The sequence below is a fragment of the Tiliqua scincoides genome, chromosome 2 (genome assembly GCF_035046505.1).
Source record: "Tiliqua scincoides isolate rTilSci1 chromosome 2, rTilSci1.hap2, whole genome shotgun sequence".
Classification (NCBI taxonomy): domain Eukaryota; kingdom Metazoa; phylum Chordata; class Lepidosauria; order Squamata; family Scincidae; genus Tiliqua; species Tiliqua scincoides.
In genome coordinates this window covers 177748678-177768439 of record NC_089822.1, presented here as the reverse complement: position 1 = coordinate 177768439, position 19762 = coordinate 177748678, and the positions used below count along the sequence as shown (strand labels likewise).

General features: G+C 42.9%; 1 protein-coding gene across 1 annotated transcript in view; it reads left to right on the top strand.

Moving 5' to 3' along the window:
* The window catches only part of ADRB2 (adrenoceptor beta 2), a 60640-nt gene that overhangs the window by 36859 nt on the left and 4019 nt on the right, over window positions 1–19762 (top strand). The window lies entirely within an intron of this gene.

The window sequence follows — 19762 nt, the reverse complement described above, 5'->3', positions numbered from 1 at the left end:
TACTGAGAATGTTCACTCTTTTATCATTTTCACTGTGTGATAATTTCCTTCCCCACCCTGCCGCTGTTTCATAATCAAGTCCTTCCCCCCATTAGAACCTATTTGTCCTTCCAAGACTGATTCCAGCAAATCGGAGATCAAAATGTCATGTAGATGATGACATCACATGAAGAAATATTCTGGGCAATCTTTCCTGGATAGGCAAACACTTTCACCCCCTTTCAGAGCAAACTCTGGAAAAGAAAGATGCCAAAAGGTTATGTGGTTTTTGATGCTGTCAGAAATGTTTGTGAAAGTAATCCCGGCTTTTGTCTCAGCCCTATTATTAAATGTCTGTGTCAAAAAGGCCTTAGGAATAATATGGTGCAATTGCAGCTCCAAAAGTCCTAATACTGGGTGTTAACACGTGCTCCACCCAGAAATTCCAGGTCACTACTTGTCTTGTTTTTGCATTTTAGACTCAGATTTCCATCAGGTTGTGTTATGTCATGCAGCTTTCTGGTTCTTATATAACAGGAAATGGCTGCCTAGCATATTAGTTCAGTAGCTTGACTTACTGTAATGTCAGAATGACCGATGAGGTCAAACTTAGCACTGTGAACCAAGTTCCTTATGAGTATGACCTTCTCTAGCAGCCTTGGAAAAACCCTCATTAGAGGCAGAAAACCGGTCAGTTCATTCTTTACGCTGACTGTGATTACCAATCGCAGAGCAGAGCTGAAACAAAATTTCCCTACAGTTCAAATCTAGGAACAAATTCAAAATTTTGGATTTTGAAAAATGCCATAAAAAACAAATCTCAGAAGGATGCTTACACAACAAAGCAGAACTTAAACCCTGATGAACTTTAAGGTAATCATGCAGCTGCCTAAAAGAGAAAGTGGAACAGCAAAGGATGTTTATTTACAAATTTGTGCCTTGCTTTATCTCCCTGATAGGCATTAAAAGTGGCTTACAAAAATCATAAAAATATAAACATTATAAAGATATAAAATATAAAAAATATAAACATTATAATCTCCTTAAACCAGTTATAACCTAAAAATCTCATTAAAAGTCAAAAGCAAGAAAAAAGCAGAACCAGCAGCAAGCAATAAAAATGCAGGCCTAGAAAACTAATCAGTATATTGGAAACATTTTTACCCTACCCTTCAAGAACATATTTTCAGGGCAGTTTATGACATATGTCCTAAACAATAAAAAATAGTTATGCAAATGAAACAACAGCATTTGGCGTTAGCATCTGAAAGTTAAAGAAAACAGTACTGGGTTGTTTAATTTAACTGAATGAAACAACATCTGAAGATTTAGGACACTTCTCCAACATACACATAATTGTACACATCATTTTGTAGGAGATTGTCATCTCTGGTATCTATGAAGTGATCATTTTAGTCAGCCACTTTCATTCTGACAACACAGAACTTCTGAGAAAAATATTGTTGCAGCTGAGATATGAAGACTTGGGGCAGGGGGACAAATTTGGGATGTAAAATTTTGGCACAGTTTGGCCCCCAACAAAGACGAAGTGCTTGTCTTAACTTGGAGCATTCAGATATCATTGCTTAGTGAAGGGTGTTTTCTCCAATCAGATCTTATACAAGACAAAGAAGGTCCAGACAAAATAAGCTTCTTCCCAGCAGAGAACATTCTTCCATCTCAGAAAGAATATGTGCCAAAAAAGGAGGAGAGAGTCTGTACTCAAACCAGGATTTGACGTGTCTGCTGGTGGAAAGTAGTTTTTCTCCAGCAAGGAAAGCAAAGTGGGTTAATGGAATAGGTCAGAGAACAGCTGCTCCAGCTCAGTCACATATGAGTGGTTGCCATTTTGAATTCTGATAAGAACACATGTAGAAGTAGGAAGCCATAGACCATGGTTTGAGGGAGTTCATTTTCTTAGTTTGTTGCTGCCATGGTAGTCATGGAGCGTGGGCGTGTGGGGAAGGTGGATATCATCACAAAGGGGAAACCCTGAGTTATTAGCAGTGAACTGAATTGTTCTGCAACTCACTAACTACTACAATCCTGTCATTCAGGGATGGAGGCCTGGAATTGAGTGGAACTAATCTGGGCATTGAAACAGATTAATGTGTAGCTCTCCTGAATGTTTTTTTGGTCATAATAACATAGTTAAGAGCAAATATTCCACATAAAACACTGCTCCCCACAATGCAACATAAGGGCAATGAAAGCTAACCAAGTACGCTTCACACAAAATGTAACTGGATGAGGTGTAATTGATTCTGAGAAAGTAAAATTTTGACTGTTGTGGTTTTTATTTTCACACCTATAATCAGTGTATTGGTGGAAGAGGAAAGGAACAGTTTCTGGCTTTCAGCTTTCAGCTGCAGTTTCTTTGAGCTTCTTCCTACTAACTCCAGAACCTTTCCTTCACATCCTTTTGGCTATGTTCTGCACTACACAGAGTGCAAGAGTAGTTGATACCAAATAATTGGACAGCCTCTATTGAAAATACCCTCCACTATGCAGTTAGTTCTATATCTCAAAATATATGGTAAAGAAAATGTAGAATAAGAGAACCAAATTATAATTTGGTTTGTGTGACCTCTGCACTAATGCAAGATGGCGGCCTACCTCATTAATAGGCTACCGTCTTGCCCGGAGACCTGTGCACTTCATTCCATTTAAGCCAAAGAACATAAGTACATGCAAACTGGCTGCAGAACTGAAGCCACTGAGGCTGAAAACATGTGCCCACTTTCCTGAAAGTAAGCCCCACAGAGCACAATGTGATTTACTTCTGAGCAGACATGCATCGGATTGCACTGTGAGTTTGCATGTCATAACAGTTCTGTGTGCATTTCAAACTTTCTGTGGTGCCAGTTTACCTGGAAGGCTTCGTTTGATAGAGTAAATCTCCTTTGTTCTCTTCAGAGGTTCAGAGCTGAGAGTCCATTTCCAGCACTTATAGGAAATTGGTTTCTTTTGAATTCGTTGTGAGAATACACGTATAACGTTTTGATGACTTACAACTGGCCATTTCCTTTCCACAATTGGTTTTAAATGTCCTTTTACAGGGTAGTAGACATCTTTCTGCTAACCCTCAAGCGTATCACAAAATAGGTTGTACAGTATTATGGCATCAGTGTACATATACCCTTTGCAGAGAAGCAAATATGATGTGAAAGAATACCCTGCAGTTTTACATCTCCAAATTACTGTTCATAACTTTTGCAAACACAGTGATAATGGAAAAAGACAACACTGGTGTGATAGTTTGAGAGTGATGCCGCCAGAGCCTATGAGAGATGACAAGAAGAATTCTTGCAATTGGCCTCCCTAGAAACCAGTTTGTGTGTATGAAGGCTCAGACAAAGAGGGTTTCTTTCCATCTGTTAGTTGGCAACCTTCAGTCTCGGAAGACTATGGTATCGCGCTCTGAATGGTGGTTCTGGAACAGTGTCTAGTGTGGCTGAAAAGGCCGATTCAGGAGTGACAATCCCTTCCACACCGGGAGCAAGTGCAGTCTGTCCCTGGTGTGTCTCCCTGGCTATAGGCCTTCCTGCTTTGCCTCTTTGCCTCAGTGCTGGGCAAGTGTCTCTTCAAACTGGGAGAGGCAATGATGCACAGCCTGCCTCCATCGGGACACCCAGAGGCCAGGGTTTCCCACCTGTTGAGGTCCACTCCTAAGGCCTTCAGATCCCTCTTGCAGATGTATCGCGGCTGTGGTCTACCTGTAGGGCGCTTTCCTTGCACGAGTTCTCCATAGAGGAGATCCTTTGGGATCCGGCCATTGCCTATTCTCACAACATGACCAAGCCAATGCAGGCATCTCTGTTTCAGCAGTGCATACATGCTAGGGATTCCAGCACGTTCCAGGACTGTGTTGTTTGGAACTTTGTCCTGCCAGGTGATAATGAGGATGTGTCAGAGGCAGCGCATGTGGAAAGTGTTCAGCTTCCTCTCCTGTCATGTGCGAAGAGTCTATGACTCACTGCAGTACAGAAGTGTACTGAAGACACAAGCTCTGTAGACCTGGATCTTGGTATTTTCTGTCAGCTTCTTGTTGGACCAGACTGTCTTTGTGAGTCTGGAAAATGTGGCAGCTGCTTTACCGATGCGTTTGTTTAGCTCAGTATCGAGAGAAAGAGTGTCAGAGATCATTGAGCCAAGGTACACAAAGTCATGGACAACCTCCAGTCCGTGCCTGTGTGTGGAGATGCTGACAAAGTGGACTCCAGTCTACGAAAGCTTCTGTTGCTAGTTTTTAAGGTTCTGCAAGATGCTTTGTTGGTTGGAGGGGGGAAGAGGGTAATTAAAGGCCTGCTGAGATCAAGGGATCCCAGAATGTCCATGCATAGTGGCTGCCTACTATTGGGGCTAAAAAGAACATTCAAAGAATACTGAATGTTTCCCAATCCTGACCAACATTCCAGTGCTGATGCAGCTGCAATGCAGCCCCAAGGTAAAGGAACAAAAGTTCCCTTGCCTTGAGGAGGCCTCTGTGACTGTTCCCCATTGATGGATATAGTGCATGGCCTGTTGGCATGGCTGCATCAGCTTTGGAAAGTTAGTTTGGGCTGTGAGTTGTATTGAAGACTAATAGTTTCCTGCAGTCTTGATTTTGGAATATGTGGCTTTAAACATGTGAGAAGGGAAAACAGGGAACCAGAATGTACAGTACTGAAAAATTAGAATGAGAGGGAGAGAGAGATTGCACCCCAAAGATCCCCTTTGTGGCTGCCTGGATATTCATCTCAGCAAATGTTTGGCTGAATTGTACCCTTTCATCAGCAAGAAAAACTTCTGTGAGTTATGGGCTTAAATTGTATGGGCTCTAGCTATTGTTCTGCAAAGAGTAAGATGACTTGATGAGGAGTGTGTCAAAGTGTTTATTTTCATTGCTTAAAAAATGGAATAGAAGCTTCATTAGCTGAATATTTTCATCTTAAGGCACAATATAAAATATCCCCCATGCAGTCCCAGGTCAGTGTAATCCTGAAATCCCCTTTCATTGAAATATTCTAGCTCATTAACATCACACTGGGTTTGTGAAAGTGCTTTGAAGCAGTTGGATCTTGGGATGAAATGCTTTCCCTCCAGGAATCCACACCACCCGTGTGGCTGTCATTACCCAGAGCAATAATGCCTGCCTAATCCAGGCATGATGTCTGGGTGGATCCTTCAAAGGTACCCATTTAAACTGTGAAAGTTCCAAGTAGGCCCACTTGGGAGATGATCATGATGAAACCACCTCATCAACTCATTCAGAATTTTTTTTCCCCTTCAAAGTAGTAAGAGTGAACGCTAATGGCAGTAAAGCACATAATTCATTGAAAACACTTAAACTGTCCCAGGGTGAATGGAAGCATCTGGTCTTCTGAACATTGTAGGCTATTCAGATAAATGAATTACTTGCATTAGAGGTGAGTACTGAGAGGAAGGGAAGGACTCAGCTACTAAAACCAAGGCAAGCCGCTTAAACTGGCAGATCTAATAAATGTTGAATTCATGTGGTTTGTCTGTCAAATTTGCTATGAACCATGGCAGACTTGGCAACGTCTTTGGGTAATTCTCTAATATGGGTTGTGTCATTTTATTCCTCTTTCATCTGTCTTTATCTTATGTGGGGTTTTCCCCCAACACAGAGAATATACTATTTGTAATCATATTGCTAGGCTACTGTTATTGAAAAAGAGGAAGTAACAGCTCAGATTTACCAGTCTGTATTAGTATCAGTTGAGCATTTCTGTTGCTCTTTTAATGATGCATCTGTTTGTTTTTTAAAAAATGATTCACTACTGACATTCATGCAAAGGAGGAGCGCATGCAGAGCCAGTGACACATGGTTGGGCCTGATCAGACACATGCTCAGGGCTCAGCCCTTGACAGAGATCACGCCCCTGCTCAGCCACACTCCACCTATCTGTTGCTGTGGATGCTCTTCCCGTTCATCCTGTGGCTTCCTGTTCATCCTGTGGCTCTTCCCATTCATCCTGTGGGTTGATGAGGATAGGAGGAGCAGCCATAGTGATCCATTCTCCTTTCTGGTACACCTGGGTACAGCCAGGTTGGGCACCTGGGATTTTTAACATGGTTGGTGCCCAGGAAAGAAGATAGAACACTGCTGCAGGTGCTCCCCTCCCCATTGCCTGGTAAGTTTTAGGAAGCCTATCAGGTGGAGGTTATAGGGAGGAAATCAGCAGCCACCTTGGCTGCAGCAGAGGACAGTTCTCCTTTCTGCTACTGCCACAGCCACAGCATGAAACCCTTCAACTGCCAATGAAAATGAGCAACATAGCAACAGGTTCACACTTACACACACATCCAAGGAATTCCCTTTTGACTACAGCAGAGGAAGGGTAGAAAGAGATCTCCTTTGGAAGAGGGCAGCCATGTGCAACAAATACACAGGACTCTTCACAGTGAGGACTTGAGTCCCTGTGGGTCAGTCACCAGCTGGAGGGAACCTTTGTGCCAGGGGAGGGACTGGGACAGATCATAGGAGGAGTCTCAACAGCAAGCAGGGTCCTGGTAGCGCACTGTTCAAAGATGCAGGCTGGGAGCCAGGCAAGAAAGATCTGAGCCCGACCATGGGATGTGCCCTAACTAGCAAGGCACTCACCTTTTGCAAAGTGTTTATTGAACTGTGTCAGTAATAACAGCAGCATCTGAAAGAGAAACACACGAGTGGGGTTGCCAACCAATGTTGCCCGGCAGGGCTGTCGCAACATTGCACGTTATCCAGCAGACAGCAAAATAAGACAGCAAAATCTGTTATAAGTAGATTGGACACTGACCTTGTATTGCCACAGTTTTATCAATTTGTTGGATGCCCAAATAGTAGAATCTTCATAAAAGAGACCTCATCGTTGGGTCTCTGCTACTTCACCTTACCCTTGCCTTATAAATACCAAGAGTTGTTTGTTCCTTTTCAGCATCAGTATGTTTAGACATGCATGCACTGATAGTTATCATGGAGAACTTGTCATAGAACACATGATGTCAGAGCAGAACAGTGCAGTATTATGTTCTGAAGTATTCATGTTTACCTCCTGTGGGTTGTCAACATCTCATAAATATGTCATCTGAAAGAAACCCAGTAGTATGATCATGAGGAAGCAACATTTCCCAGAATTAGTTAGCTAGCTGGTGGGAATCACAGCTCTTTCAAATTCCACAAACAAATGCCTTACATCTGGAGAAGTATTTCCATCACTTGGAGCCAAGTGTCCACCAAGGTTTCCTCGTTAAGAGTCAAAATCCATTTTAATCAGAAAGATTTGAAAGTAATTTCCTGCAACCATTAAAATGTTCACATGCCAACAAGGAAAACCCTTGTGATCCTGGTTTGTAACCCTTGATCTTTCACCATATATTCCTTTATTAACCTTATTCTTTGCATCATGTGAGAGATAAGCTTCATCCTGGTCTAAATAAACAGAAGGAAGTGTTGATTTTTTTTGTAGTGTTTTTGTGTGCCTCATTCTTTTGAAAAGTGCACAACTATCCACTCAAAATGTGCTCCTTCAAAGTGCTTCTGGGTTGTCAACCACAAAACAGAAACTAATGGTCCAATCCTGTTCCAAGGAAACGCCGGCATACATTCAGATCAGCACAAAGGCAGCCCCGCCATCACAGAAACCTCTCCGCTACCAGCTCTGCTACCAGTAGCGGAAAGCTGTACATCACCAACAATGGGGCGTAGACTTGCCCATGGCACAACTCCACCAGCAGAGAGGCAGGGAAAGGGTGGAGAGAGGGGCAGGACAAGGTGGAGTTAGCTGCTGCTGCATCCTGAATCCCCTTCCTGAGCTGGACACACCCTTAGTAACAGAACTGGTATATCTCTGAGGAGTCCCATAGGGGAAAGTGCATCGGCCATGATGCATGGGTAAGTCTTACCCTTCTTACCTCTCTCAACTAGCCTCTCCACCACGATAGTGCATTGGATTCAGTGGACATTGCAGTGGCAGCCCTATGCTCTCAATGCAGTGGCCGCATAGGTTTGGGCAATTAAAGTTTTCTAGAATCTCTTCTTTTTATTATTTTCTATCTCATCTGTTCTGAATGCTCTGTATTTTCATCAGCTTTTCCTTTGGGATCTAGTCCTGGAGCTGCTGTTGCAGATTCTCCTGCATCCTAGTAGCCTTACTGTTCAACCTTACACTTCTGGGTTTTGTGATGAGAATACATTTTGTTGCTTGATGAAGCAACATGATCTCAGCACCCAGGAATATGTTACCTGTAATAGAGACCTTTAGTTCTGTATGATACAGATTTAGTTCTTTATCATACAGACCTTTAGTTCTGTATGATAAGATTTCATAGAACTGTATAAATTAGGCTAAAAATCTAAATGAGTGATGAATTTGAAAAAAATTTGGATTTTAGATACCAGATTCTGAAATCTGCCTCCCAGATTCATTTTGGAGTCTAGTATAGTTTAAAATGGATCAGCTTTGGAACTCAGTAGATACTTGTTATTGGACCAAACACTGCTGGTGAAAATGGAAAATTCAGCTGATCAGAACCGTTCTTTACATAAGAACAGCCCCACTGGATCAGGCCATAGGCCCATCTAGTCCAGCTTCCTGTATCTCACAGCAGCCCCACCAAATGCCCCAGGGAGCACACCAGATAACAAGAGACCTCATCCTGGTGCCCTCCCTTGTATCTGGCATTCTGACATAACCCATTTCTAAAATCAGGAGGTTGCGCATACACATCATGGCTTGTACCCCGTAATGGATTTTTCCTCCAGAAACTTGTCCAATCCCCTTTTAAAGGCGTCCAGGCTAGATGCCATCACCACATCCTGTGGCAAGGAGTTCCACAGACCGACCACATGCTGAGTAAAGAAATATTTTCTCTTGTCTGTTCTAACTCTCCCAACACTCAATTTTAGTGGATGTCCCCTGGTTCTGGTGTTATGTGAGAGTGTAAAGAGCATCTCCCTATCCACTCTGTCCATTCCCTGCATAATTTTGTATGTCTCAATCATGTCCCCCCTCAGGCGTCTCTTTTCTAGGCTGAAGAGGCCCAAACGCCGCAGCCTTTCCTCATAAGGAAGGTGTCCCAGCCCCGTAATCATCTTAGTCGCTCTCTTTTGCATCTTTAGGCCATCTCATATAAATCTGAAGCATATAATTTCTCTGTTGTGTTTGATGTTTACTATATCACAGGCACTAAACATATGCTTAGTAATAGCCAAAGTTTCCTGTTAACATATCCTCATCAAGAAGGCCACCAAGTCCTCTAAAAGCTATCTGTGTCTGAGTTGTATTGACTGTTTTCTGACACCAACACTTTATTTGCCCATGTTTAATTTTAAATAGTTCATGGTGGCCGCTTCTAACTTTATGGAAGACAACAACGTTTGGGGTTTTTCTTAATGTTTATACATGCATTTACTTATGTATTATATTTTGATCCCACTTTTCAGATTGGGGGCTGGTTGAAATTGTATTTAGGAAACCAGCCCTTCTTGACACATTTGTGTTGTGGACAGTGTATGTGTGTTCATGGAGCACGTATAGTGCAAATGTGCGAAGAAGGGCTGATTCAGTAAGTATCACCTGAACTGGTCCAAATTTTGTCTCCCGTAGTGGTTCACTGTAATCACAGAATTAGACACAATGAGATAATGTGCTGCCAGGCTTACTAAAAAGGCAAGTCATAGAAGGGAACAGGAATAGGAGGAAAAGATAGAGGAGAGAGACGTACTTGACGAAGATGGTGTGCTGTAAGGCATATCTCTCTCTCTCTCTCTCTCTCTCTCTCTCTCTCTCTCTCTCTCTCTCGTTGAATAAGGCTGTCCTGCTTGCCAGCTAATAGCAGTAATGGTGCAACAACCCAGAGATCCTTACTACATGTTAATGAGAAATGAGTGCTTAGTGCTTCCATGCTTGTGTGTGCTCCAATAAATAGCAGCTACCCTGGACTCCAGTTCAGATCAGAATCATATTGAGGGAAGGGGAATGGGCTCTTTGCTCATGTCAAGGTTTTGGTCCAGCTTCTAGGTGGCCCAGAAGGAAACCTCACATTGGTGGCAATTACTTAACTGGGCAAATAGCAGCCACCAGGAGTGATCCTGTTCAAGACTGGGACAGTGGCGGAGCAAAGGTTTAAAGCCTCCTCTCGCTGTACCATGGTCTTGATCCAGGTATCCAAATCAGCCCTCTCCTAGTTATGTTTTTGAAAAAACAAACAAGCAAAGAAGCACTAATCACAGACTTCTTGTAACATATAGTTTGGCGAGCTGGTTGCAAAGGCCAGAGTGTTTTTCCCCTGACTTTAGGGCAACTGAATTTAAGTTCTTCCTAACAGATGGCAGGGAAGCAAGTGGCCTGCAGCTGCTCCTTAGGGAGAAGCTGGGTTTTCCTTCCCCCTTGCCTTCTTCCTGGGAGAATATAGGTGTACCTCCCCCCCCCCAGGAGCCCTTGTTCTTCAGGCTAGTGATAGAAGCCTTGACAATTGATCCGCTCCTGGTAGACATACATTCCATCTTTCAAAAATATGCATTTCTTTCACATATATTTCAAAATATGCATCGGCCTCCCTCAGTTGCTCCCTCGGATGCTAAATGTGTTCAGCCTAAAAATGCTGTGTGTGAGGGACAGATGGGGGCTTTGAAAAATGGTCAAAGCAATGTACAAGGAACCATCCATTGGTCAGGACTCCCTGCCCTATAAACACGTCTTTCAAAACAGAGATTTGTTTTCCATAATGTGTGAAGTGGCCTTTAGCCATAGTGTAAACAAGAGGCCTGAGGTTTCGAAGAGTACATGCACACATGGTGAGAGACAAGTTCTCCTTCTCTGGCTGTGAATGTTTCCATATTAGAACCATTGGTTTGGTTAGGAGCAATAGATGGGAACCTCCCCTTGCCACTTGCTTTTGCAGTGCATTTGGGTGGAGGAGGGAAGCTATCTTTGAGGCAGATGTAGTCAGAAATAAATTCACTTAATAAACAGGAGAAAAGTCACCGACAGAATAACAGAGGTGTTGCGAAACATAATTTAATGAAAGAAACATTAGGGTTTAATCAAGAAGACAGGGACGATCTCCCATTATGTCTGTGATCCCACTCTGTTCTGTCCGGTCATAGCGATGGGTTTGTGCTCCTAGTTTCCTAATAACAACAGGCATCGTGGCTGTGATTGCAACTCCAACACCTCTCTGGGTCCTGCTCCACAATGATTGTTCCCAGCCGGCGTTGAGTGTACTATCAGGTTTATTAGTGGGAGGGGGGGGTGTGTGTGAATGCCTGCCTGGAGATGAGATGGCAGAGGGTTGCTAGCAGTAATCAAAGAGGAGGCGCTTTGCGAGGAAATTAAATGTGACAATTGACACTTAATGATGGGCTGCGTAACCATGGCAAGAGGGGATAGAGGCAATTAGCCTCCTGTCTATGAGCCATAGCAATGAGGTATAATATTCAGAGCGAAGCGCTTATCGACTCTTGAAGGGACTGTATTTAATTCCCCTGACGCTGCTGATTTAATCCATTGCTCTGCATCCTCCCCTCTCCTCCTCCATTTCTGATCTCGTTGTGTTGTGGGTTTAAAACACAGGAGGGAGGAGCACGAATATTTTCAAAGAGGCAGGTAGAAATACCAACTGAGGAAATGTCAAACAAAGGAAAGTTTCTTTGCTGCTCTTTCCTAGGCAAAATCCACCCATTATGCTTATGAGCACCTTGGGGAAATGTTTGTTTTTCTTTTTCTCTCAGTTCCACAAGGTGCTCTGCCATCAACCTCTTCCCAGGCAGCTTTTAAACAATTCTTTAGATGCTCAGCCTGCCATCCTGTTCCAGGAAGAGAGTGTACTCACCTAAAGACATGTTGAAGATCTGTAGCATTACCATCCTTTACCATTTCGTGACCTATTGGCTTTTCACTTATGCAGCCATTCGTCTGCAATGCGCTCTCCTTTTGCAGCTCTGGAACATGTATCCACCCTTTTTTTTGTCCTTGCTTTTTTCACAAGAAAAGGAGCAAATAGCAATTGTTGACCTGGTGTCGCCATGAACCAACATGAAAGAGTCACTTCAGGAAGCAAATTCCAAAGGGGTTACTGTTCTCCTGCCTCCAATCGCCTTCTCTGTCTATCATTAAAGAGGATAGGGGTAGGGGTGAATTTTTGTGTGTGTTGAATAAAACTTGACATATGTGGGCTTACAGGAACTTATAAGAACATAAGAACAGCCCCACTGGATCAGGCCATAGGCCCATCTAGCCAGCTTCCTGTATCTCACAGCAGCCCACCAAATGCCCCAGGGAGCACACCAGATAACAAGAGACCTCATCCTGGTGCCCTCCCTTGCATCTGGCATTCTGACATAGCCCATTTCTAAAATCAGGAGGTTGCGCATACACATCATGGCTTGTAACCTGTAATGGATTTTTCCACCAGAAACTTGTCCAATCCCCTTTTAAAGGCATCCAGGCCAGATGCCATCACCACATCCTGTGGCAAGGAGTTCCACAGACCAACCACACGCTGAGTAAAGAAATATTTTCTTTTGTCTGTTCTAACTCTCCCAACACTCAATTTTAGTGGCTGTCCCCTGGTTCTGGTGTTCTGTGAGAGTGTAAAGAGCAACTTTCTATCCACGCTGTCCATCCCCTGCATAATTTTGTATGTCTCAATCATGTCCCCCCTCTGGCACCTCTTTTCTAGGCTGAAGGGGCCCAAACGCCATAACCTTTCCTCATAAGGAAGGTGCCCCAGCCCAGTAATCATCCTAGTCGCTCTTTTTTGCACCTTTTCCATTTCCACTATGTCTTTTTTGAGATGCGGCGACCAGAACTGGACACAATACTCCAGGTGTGGCCTTACCATAGATTTGTACAATGGCATTATAATATTAGCCGTTTTGTTCTCAATACCTTTCCTAATGATCCCAAGCATAGAATTGGCCTTCTTTACTGCCATCACACACTGAGTCAACACTTTCATTGACCTGTCCACCACTACCCCAAGATCTCTCTCCTGATCTGTCACAGACAGCTCAGACCCCATCAGCCTATATGTGAAGTTTAGATTTTTTGCCCCAATGTGCATGACTTTACTTACTGACATTGAAGCACATCTGCCATTTTGCTGCCCATTCTGCCAGTCTGGAGAGATCCTTCTGGAGCTCCTCACAATCACTTCTGGTCTTCATCACTCGGAAAAGTTTGGTGTCGTCTGCAAACTTAGCCACCTCACTGCTCAACCCTGTCTCCAGGTCATTTATGAAGAGGTTGAAAAGCACCGGTCCCAGGACAGATCCTTGGGGCACACCGCTTTTCACCTCTCTCCATTGTGAAAATTGCCCATTGACACCCACTCTCTGCTTCCTGGCCTTCAACCAGTTCTCAATCCAGGAGAGGACCTGTCCTCTAATTCCCTGACTGTGGAGTTTTTTCAGTAGCTTTTGGTGAGGGACCGTGTCGAACGCCTTCTGAAAGTCCAGATATATAATGTCTACAGGTTCTCCCGCATCCACAAGTCTGTTGACCTTTTCAAAGAATTCTATAAGGTTCGTGAGGCAAGACTTACCCTTACAGAAGCCATGCTGACTCTCCCTCAGCAAGGCCTGTTCGTCTATGTGTTTTGAGATCCTATCTTTGATGAGGCATTCCACCATCTTACCCGGTATAGATGTTAGGCTGACTGGCCTATAGTTTCCCGGGTCCCCCCTCTTTCCCTTTTTAAAGATAGGCGTGACATTTGCTATCCTCCAATCTTCTGGCCGTTTTGAGGGACAAGTTGCATGTTTTAGTCAAGAGATCAGCAACTTCATTTATATTATTGTTTATGGGTATACATTTCAGAGGGGTAGCCAGTTTCTTAGGGCAGTGGTACTCAGCCTTCTCAGGAGTAAATCTCCTGAGATAAGTTTTTGTTCGGCCAGGGAAATGGACAGCAACGCGATCTCCAGGATCATGCTGCTGTGGGGAACAGAGGCTTTCTTTCAACCTAACCTATGTTGCCGGGGTCCGGAGGGGTGCGGGTATCCCTGCAGAGCCCTATGCATGGCTCCCCACAGCTTATAGAAAGTGAAAGTAACTATCATGACACAGTTTCGCAATTGCAACCCAGAAGTGGGTTGTGATTGCTTTTTTCACTTTCCACAAGTCACAGGGAGCACTGCAGAGGGCACCGCGGGGCTCCCTACACTCCCCTGGACCCTGGCAGCAGGTAGGTTAGGTTGAAAGAAAGCCCCCCTTCCCCACAGCAGCATGATCCTGGGGACTGTGTCACCGCTTTCCCCATGCCCCCACCTCTTAAAGGGACAGTGCTTCTCAGGCTGGTGGGTCATGACCCACGAGTTTAGGACCACTGCAATAAATTATGGCTCATCAGAAAGTTTAATGAACTTTGGAGGAAGTGAACTATGAAAGCTTCTTTCCCAATAATCTGATTAAGTTGCCACAAGACTCCCTTTTGTTTCTTTGGGCCCATATAAACAAGGAAGAGAACTATGGTAACTTTAGCCTGTTGGTTTCTGTTGTCTTACAGTTGTTCTGTATTCTGAATAGGCTGCAGAATTATTCATTACTGGGGGGAAAAACCCTTTACGTCTAAAAATCAACAGACATGTTCCCAGATACAGTAAAGGAGGAACCTTTTCCACCCCTTGGAGCTTCTGGCAAGTTTCTTTTTTTCCCTGGCATGCTGGCACCACCAAGTGGTGATGCTCTAATCTGCTGTGTATTAAATGCTACAGGAATAGATGAAGATAAAGAAAGGAGTTCTTAAAATATGCCAAAATATGAGGAAAAGTTTACCAAGTTTTCAGAGAAAGAAGGCACAAGATCCTCCTTGTTCTCTACCATTCAGCAACTGAAGCATTTTAAATAAAATTTAAAAAGAACATGAGGGCAGGCCAATGTCTGAATCATTGTGTCCATTTTATACTAACAGTAACCTTCCTGAGCAGACATCGACATGCTCTTGCCTGAGGACAAGACATGCATACATGCTTGTAAGAGAAATGGACTGTGTGACTGACCTAACTCCCAGTTGCAATTTGTGGTGGATACTGGGCTTTGGGCAGAAATCTCAGTGTTTTGAGAACTGCTTGAGTGAGATCTAAAATCTTGTAGATAAGTATTGCTGTAGTGTCTTGAGTAGGGCATTAGCCTTCCGTGTTCCCCTTGAGTTTTGGAAAACTAGACTAATTGACGTGATGCAGTGGTGACATCTGGTCATCAACCAGTTGATATACGGTATATCCTAATCAGTCCAAAACCTATAAGAAAGATGGGTTCCAAACTATCATTTCATATGTGCACTTGGAGTTATAAGATTTATTTATTCTGTTTAAACAGGCCTTCTGAGTTCTTGGCCTTTTAACATCTTTTTAACATCTTTTAATATTTTTTTACAGGCCTGATTCTTTTATGACTTGCTGCTGCTCTATGCTCTTTTTACCTATTTTTTTTTACTCTGACTGCTGTTTTTAGTATGTGTTAATATGTTTTTATTTGTTTTTAAATTGTTTTTAATATGTTGTAAGCCGCCTTGAGTCCCTTCGGGGAGAAAGGCGGGGTAAAAATAAAGTTATTATTATTATTATTATTATTATTAAGATCCTTTTTCACCTTTTCTGCTGATGTATTAATGCAAAGGTACAATTTGTACAACCTATTTATTATTATTATTATTATTATTATTATTATTATTATTATTATTATTAAGATCCTTTTTCACCTTTTCTGCTGATGTATTAATGCAAAGGTACAATTTGTACAACCTATTTATTATTATTATTATTATTATTATTATTATTATTATTATTATTATTATTATTATTATTAATATGCATATACTGCTGGTTGATAATGAGTGTTTCAAGTAGGCAACTACTCACTTGACAAACCAGTCCCTTTTGCTGTGTCCATATGATAAGGAAGTTCAAACATGATAATAATTCAGCATTGATATTCCATCTGTGTAAATTATATAATGCAATAAAAGACATACATGTATTTTGTTTGCCAGTCTGCATGCCCCAAGTCTTTACACCAGGTTGGTTTGCTGTGATATTTTCTGTGATTTAATGTTAAGAATACTCCAACTTTTCAGGGCGATGGTGAGCATTAGAATCAACAGGAATATTGCTGCTTCTGTGAGGAAAGTGAAAGGTCAGAATGGATGGGAGAAAAAAAGTTATAGAAGTTGGGACAGGAGGAGCAATATGCTATTGTACAAGGGCAGCAAAGGACAGAGCACTAGAGAAGCGGAGAACTAGGACACTGCATGCACCACAGTAGTAGTACTAGTACGATTTATTAAGAAGCACGAAACTTCTTAGACAGGGGAGCTAGAGGCAGCTGGCAAAGAAAAGTGGATAGATTGGAAAATGGGCTGAAAATCCATTTCTGAGGTGGAGAAGGTAGAGAAATGAAGACATGAACAGCAGTGTAAAATTAGGGAAAGCACGTGACCCGGGGCTGAAGGACATTTTATGGTATTAGCAGAAGAATGTACAGGCAAAAGGACTAAGGGTGAGGGAGAGAAAAGAGGTTGTGGCTGCTGTGTCTGTGAGTCAACCATTTTGGCTGTTTGCAAACAGGGATTTTGTCAGCCAGTTTGTTACACTCCCCCGGCTTGTCAGTTATGCCCATGAAGTAGTTCATTTGGCATTAGAACAAGTTCAAGCTTGCATCAGGGTAGTGTGGAGAACTGTAGGTAGGCCTTGTGGGACTTTCCTTTAGCTGGCTTGCAGTGTCTGCAGTTCCTTTAGCTTGAATTGCAGTGTCTGACTCGCTTTATGAACTTAGCCCAGCTTTATTCCTGAATCAGAAGAATGGCCATGAGAGGTCAGGAAAACAAAGTCTCCCACAGGGTCACCCGCAGCAGCAGATAGCTGGAATTCCAGCACATCTGAGTTTCTGTCTGATTTCTCAAGACAGATGTTTAGGAAAGTGAGCCTGTAGCTTGTTGGGGGGAAAAAGTATCTCTTCATCTCATTCTTCTTCTGTGCATCAGTAAAGAATTCTCTTGGGTTGTAAAACATTTAATAGCTCCCGTTTCCATCACACTCTGTAGAATGCAATGAATGGCATTCTTGCAGCATTTGCTGTAGCTTTAGAGTGGTTTGAGTTCATCAGGAGGCATCGGGGGGGAAAATATGTGTTCTTTATGTCTCTTTTACAGATTGAATCAAAGTCAGAAATGGTGTAGCACTAGGAGAGACTGGACTTGCCCTGTTGCCATCAAACGGGGGAGCCACGAATGTTTGCATCACAGAAGTCCTATTCAGTTTGTTCTAGTCTGTAGAGGCCACACATAGTCCAAGGCAGCATGAATGTACTGGCAAGCTCTGCCTCTACTGATAATGTACTCAGAACGCCCATCTCCCCACACCTACAGCATTTGAAGCAAAGCATGGTTTATGTGAAGAGAGATCCCTCTTATGCTTAGGGATGCTGGGAGCCAGCTGAACCATGATGGATGGGGGGCAGGCCTGTGAGTCCAAGGATGTATCTTCTTGGTGCACTTCAAGACATACTGTAAGCATGGAGAGTCTCCACACTTACAGTAATGTGTGCATAAGGCTAGAACAAATTAGACTTTCTGCTGGAGTGTAACTATACTACAAGCTTGTAGTAATTATATACCAGTTGAAATATTTTAATTTCTACCAAATAATCTTAAGAACTGATATTTGTTGAGAATGCTAAAAATTCTTTCTTTAGAGAACTCACAGAATGACAATCCCCAAGGTTCCCTGGGCAAAGAAAATGGCTAAGGAAAACAGTTTGTCTGTGGGTAGATATATGCTCAAAGTCTTCTTTTTGTTTTTTACAAATATTGTCACAAATCAATCCTTCTCAAACTATCAAGGTCCATTTGCTACCATTTGTAGCCAATTGAAAATGGTAGGTTGTACCATAGGACTTCCCCTGAAGTCCTTTCAGAGCCTAGTGAACAAGCTGAACGGCCAGAAATATGATACGACGTGTGTAGCAGTGTAAGTGATGAGACGCTGATCTCATGAGACACCAAATAACATGGACAACCCTCCTCCCATCAACCATATTGCTCTGCATAAACTCTTCAGCAGCTTCAGAAAAATAAACAGTGGAAGATGACAGAAAGTGATAAATACTATACTCAGTGGGAAGATATCAAAGTTGGAGGAATGCCATATCTCCTGATCTCTTTTTATATAATTTTCTGTGAATATTCTAACACAAGAACTGACTAGTACAGGAACATGCATTGGGAATGACAGCTGAAAAACATTGATAAGAGGCTATTACAAAACATTCTTTTGTCCAAGGAGTTCTCAAGGGCGCTTTATCCCACCCAAAGGAAGCTCCTTTGGGCTGCAGCTGAAAATGCCAAGGGCAGAAGACAATAATTTTGTGCAGTGCTGTAGAGACACATTTACAGCACCCTCTGTGCAAGGAGTGCTGTTGCCAGCCCAGCACTGGATGGACACCACCTGAAGCAAGGGAACAGCTCCAGGTGGTGGTAAAGTCTGTTGGAGTGGGGGGAGGCATTCCAGGGCAGGGGGAGGATGGGGTAGGGTGGGAAGAACCGGCCTGGGAGGGGGATAGGACCTGCTCTGCATAGCCTATCTTCTGTGTCAGGTGCAAAACCCAACATGGAAGCTTTCAGGTCTGTGCCAGCAAAATAGCCAGTGTAGACTTGAGAAGCCCCATTGCAGGGCTGGGGGCTTTCCTCAAGGGAAGGGGAGAAAAGTCCCCTTTCCCTGAGGAGAACTTCGGTGATGCAGTTGGATGCAGCAGTAGCCGTTTTGGCACCGCAGCTGGGATAGGATTGGGTTGCCCAGTAGTTTTCTCTGTTACCCAGAAAGCAACACAGACAAAATCATGCCTTCCTGATGTCAATAGCTGCTTTGAGTAGGCTGATTTTCACTGGGGCAATGGTGCAGTGGGAAAGGGCTGAATATCCCTTCCCTGTGTGCTGCTATTCTGGTGCTGACTCCCTCTGGGCTACTCTTTAAGTGAAAAAACAGCTCATCAGGTCAAGCTGAAAAAAGTCTGAAATAGACCGAGGCAGAGTGCAGTGATAATCCCCCCCCAAGAAATGGAAATGCTTTTGTAGATTTGAACCACCATTATAAAGATAAGCATGGCAAAGACGCCTGTAGAAATGTTGACAAATAAGGTAGTTTATGAAGACAAGGATTTATGAGGCTGAATAGGAGAATGCATCTCATTATTGAAAGGAAAAAGAAATGCAGAATTATGGTGTTCACATTTAGTGCTTCAGGACTGTGACATGCAATTTCTTTAACACATTCAAATAGAAATATGGCTAATTAAAATGCACAGAAAGATAAAAGTATGAAGTCAATGTATAGCTGCAGGGGAATACCAAAGATTTGTCTTAATTACCTCTGTAAATTCAACAAGCTCGTGTCCTGATTTGCATAGGTATTATAGCAAACCCAGCGGAGCATCAGAGCAGTGTGACCACCTTGCTTGACCTATTGACCCCACATGGAAGAAAGAAGTCTTGAAACGCCCATCCTTCTTATAGCATGCCTTCATAATATTGGTTAGTTGGGTGAATGCAATCCTATGTACACAGTTAGCTGAGGTAATTTCCATTGAACTCAATGGGACCTACCTCTAGCTAGACAAGCAGCAGGATTGTGTTGTTTAAACAGGTATTGTGCCATTCAATAAAACTTCCAGACTCACCAAAAAAGGAGAAGCAAGCTTATATAAAGGACAAAAAATCCCTCTTTCTACTCATCATTTGGTGGTGAGATGACTATATTGTACACCAAACTACTGATAATCTTTAGGACACAGTAAGAATTACT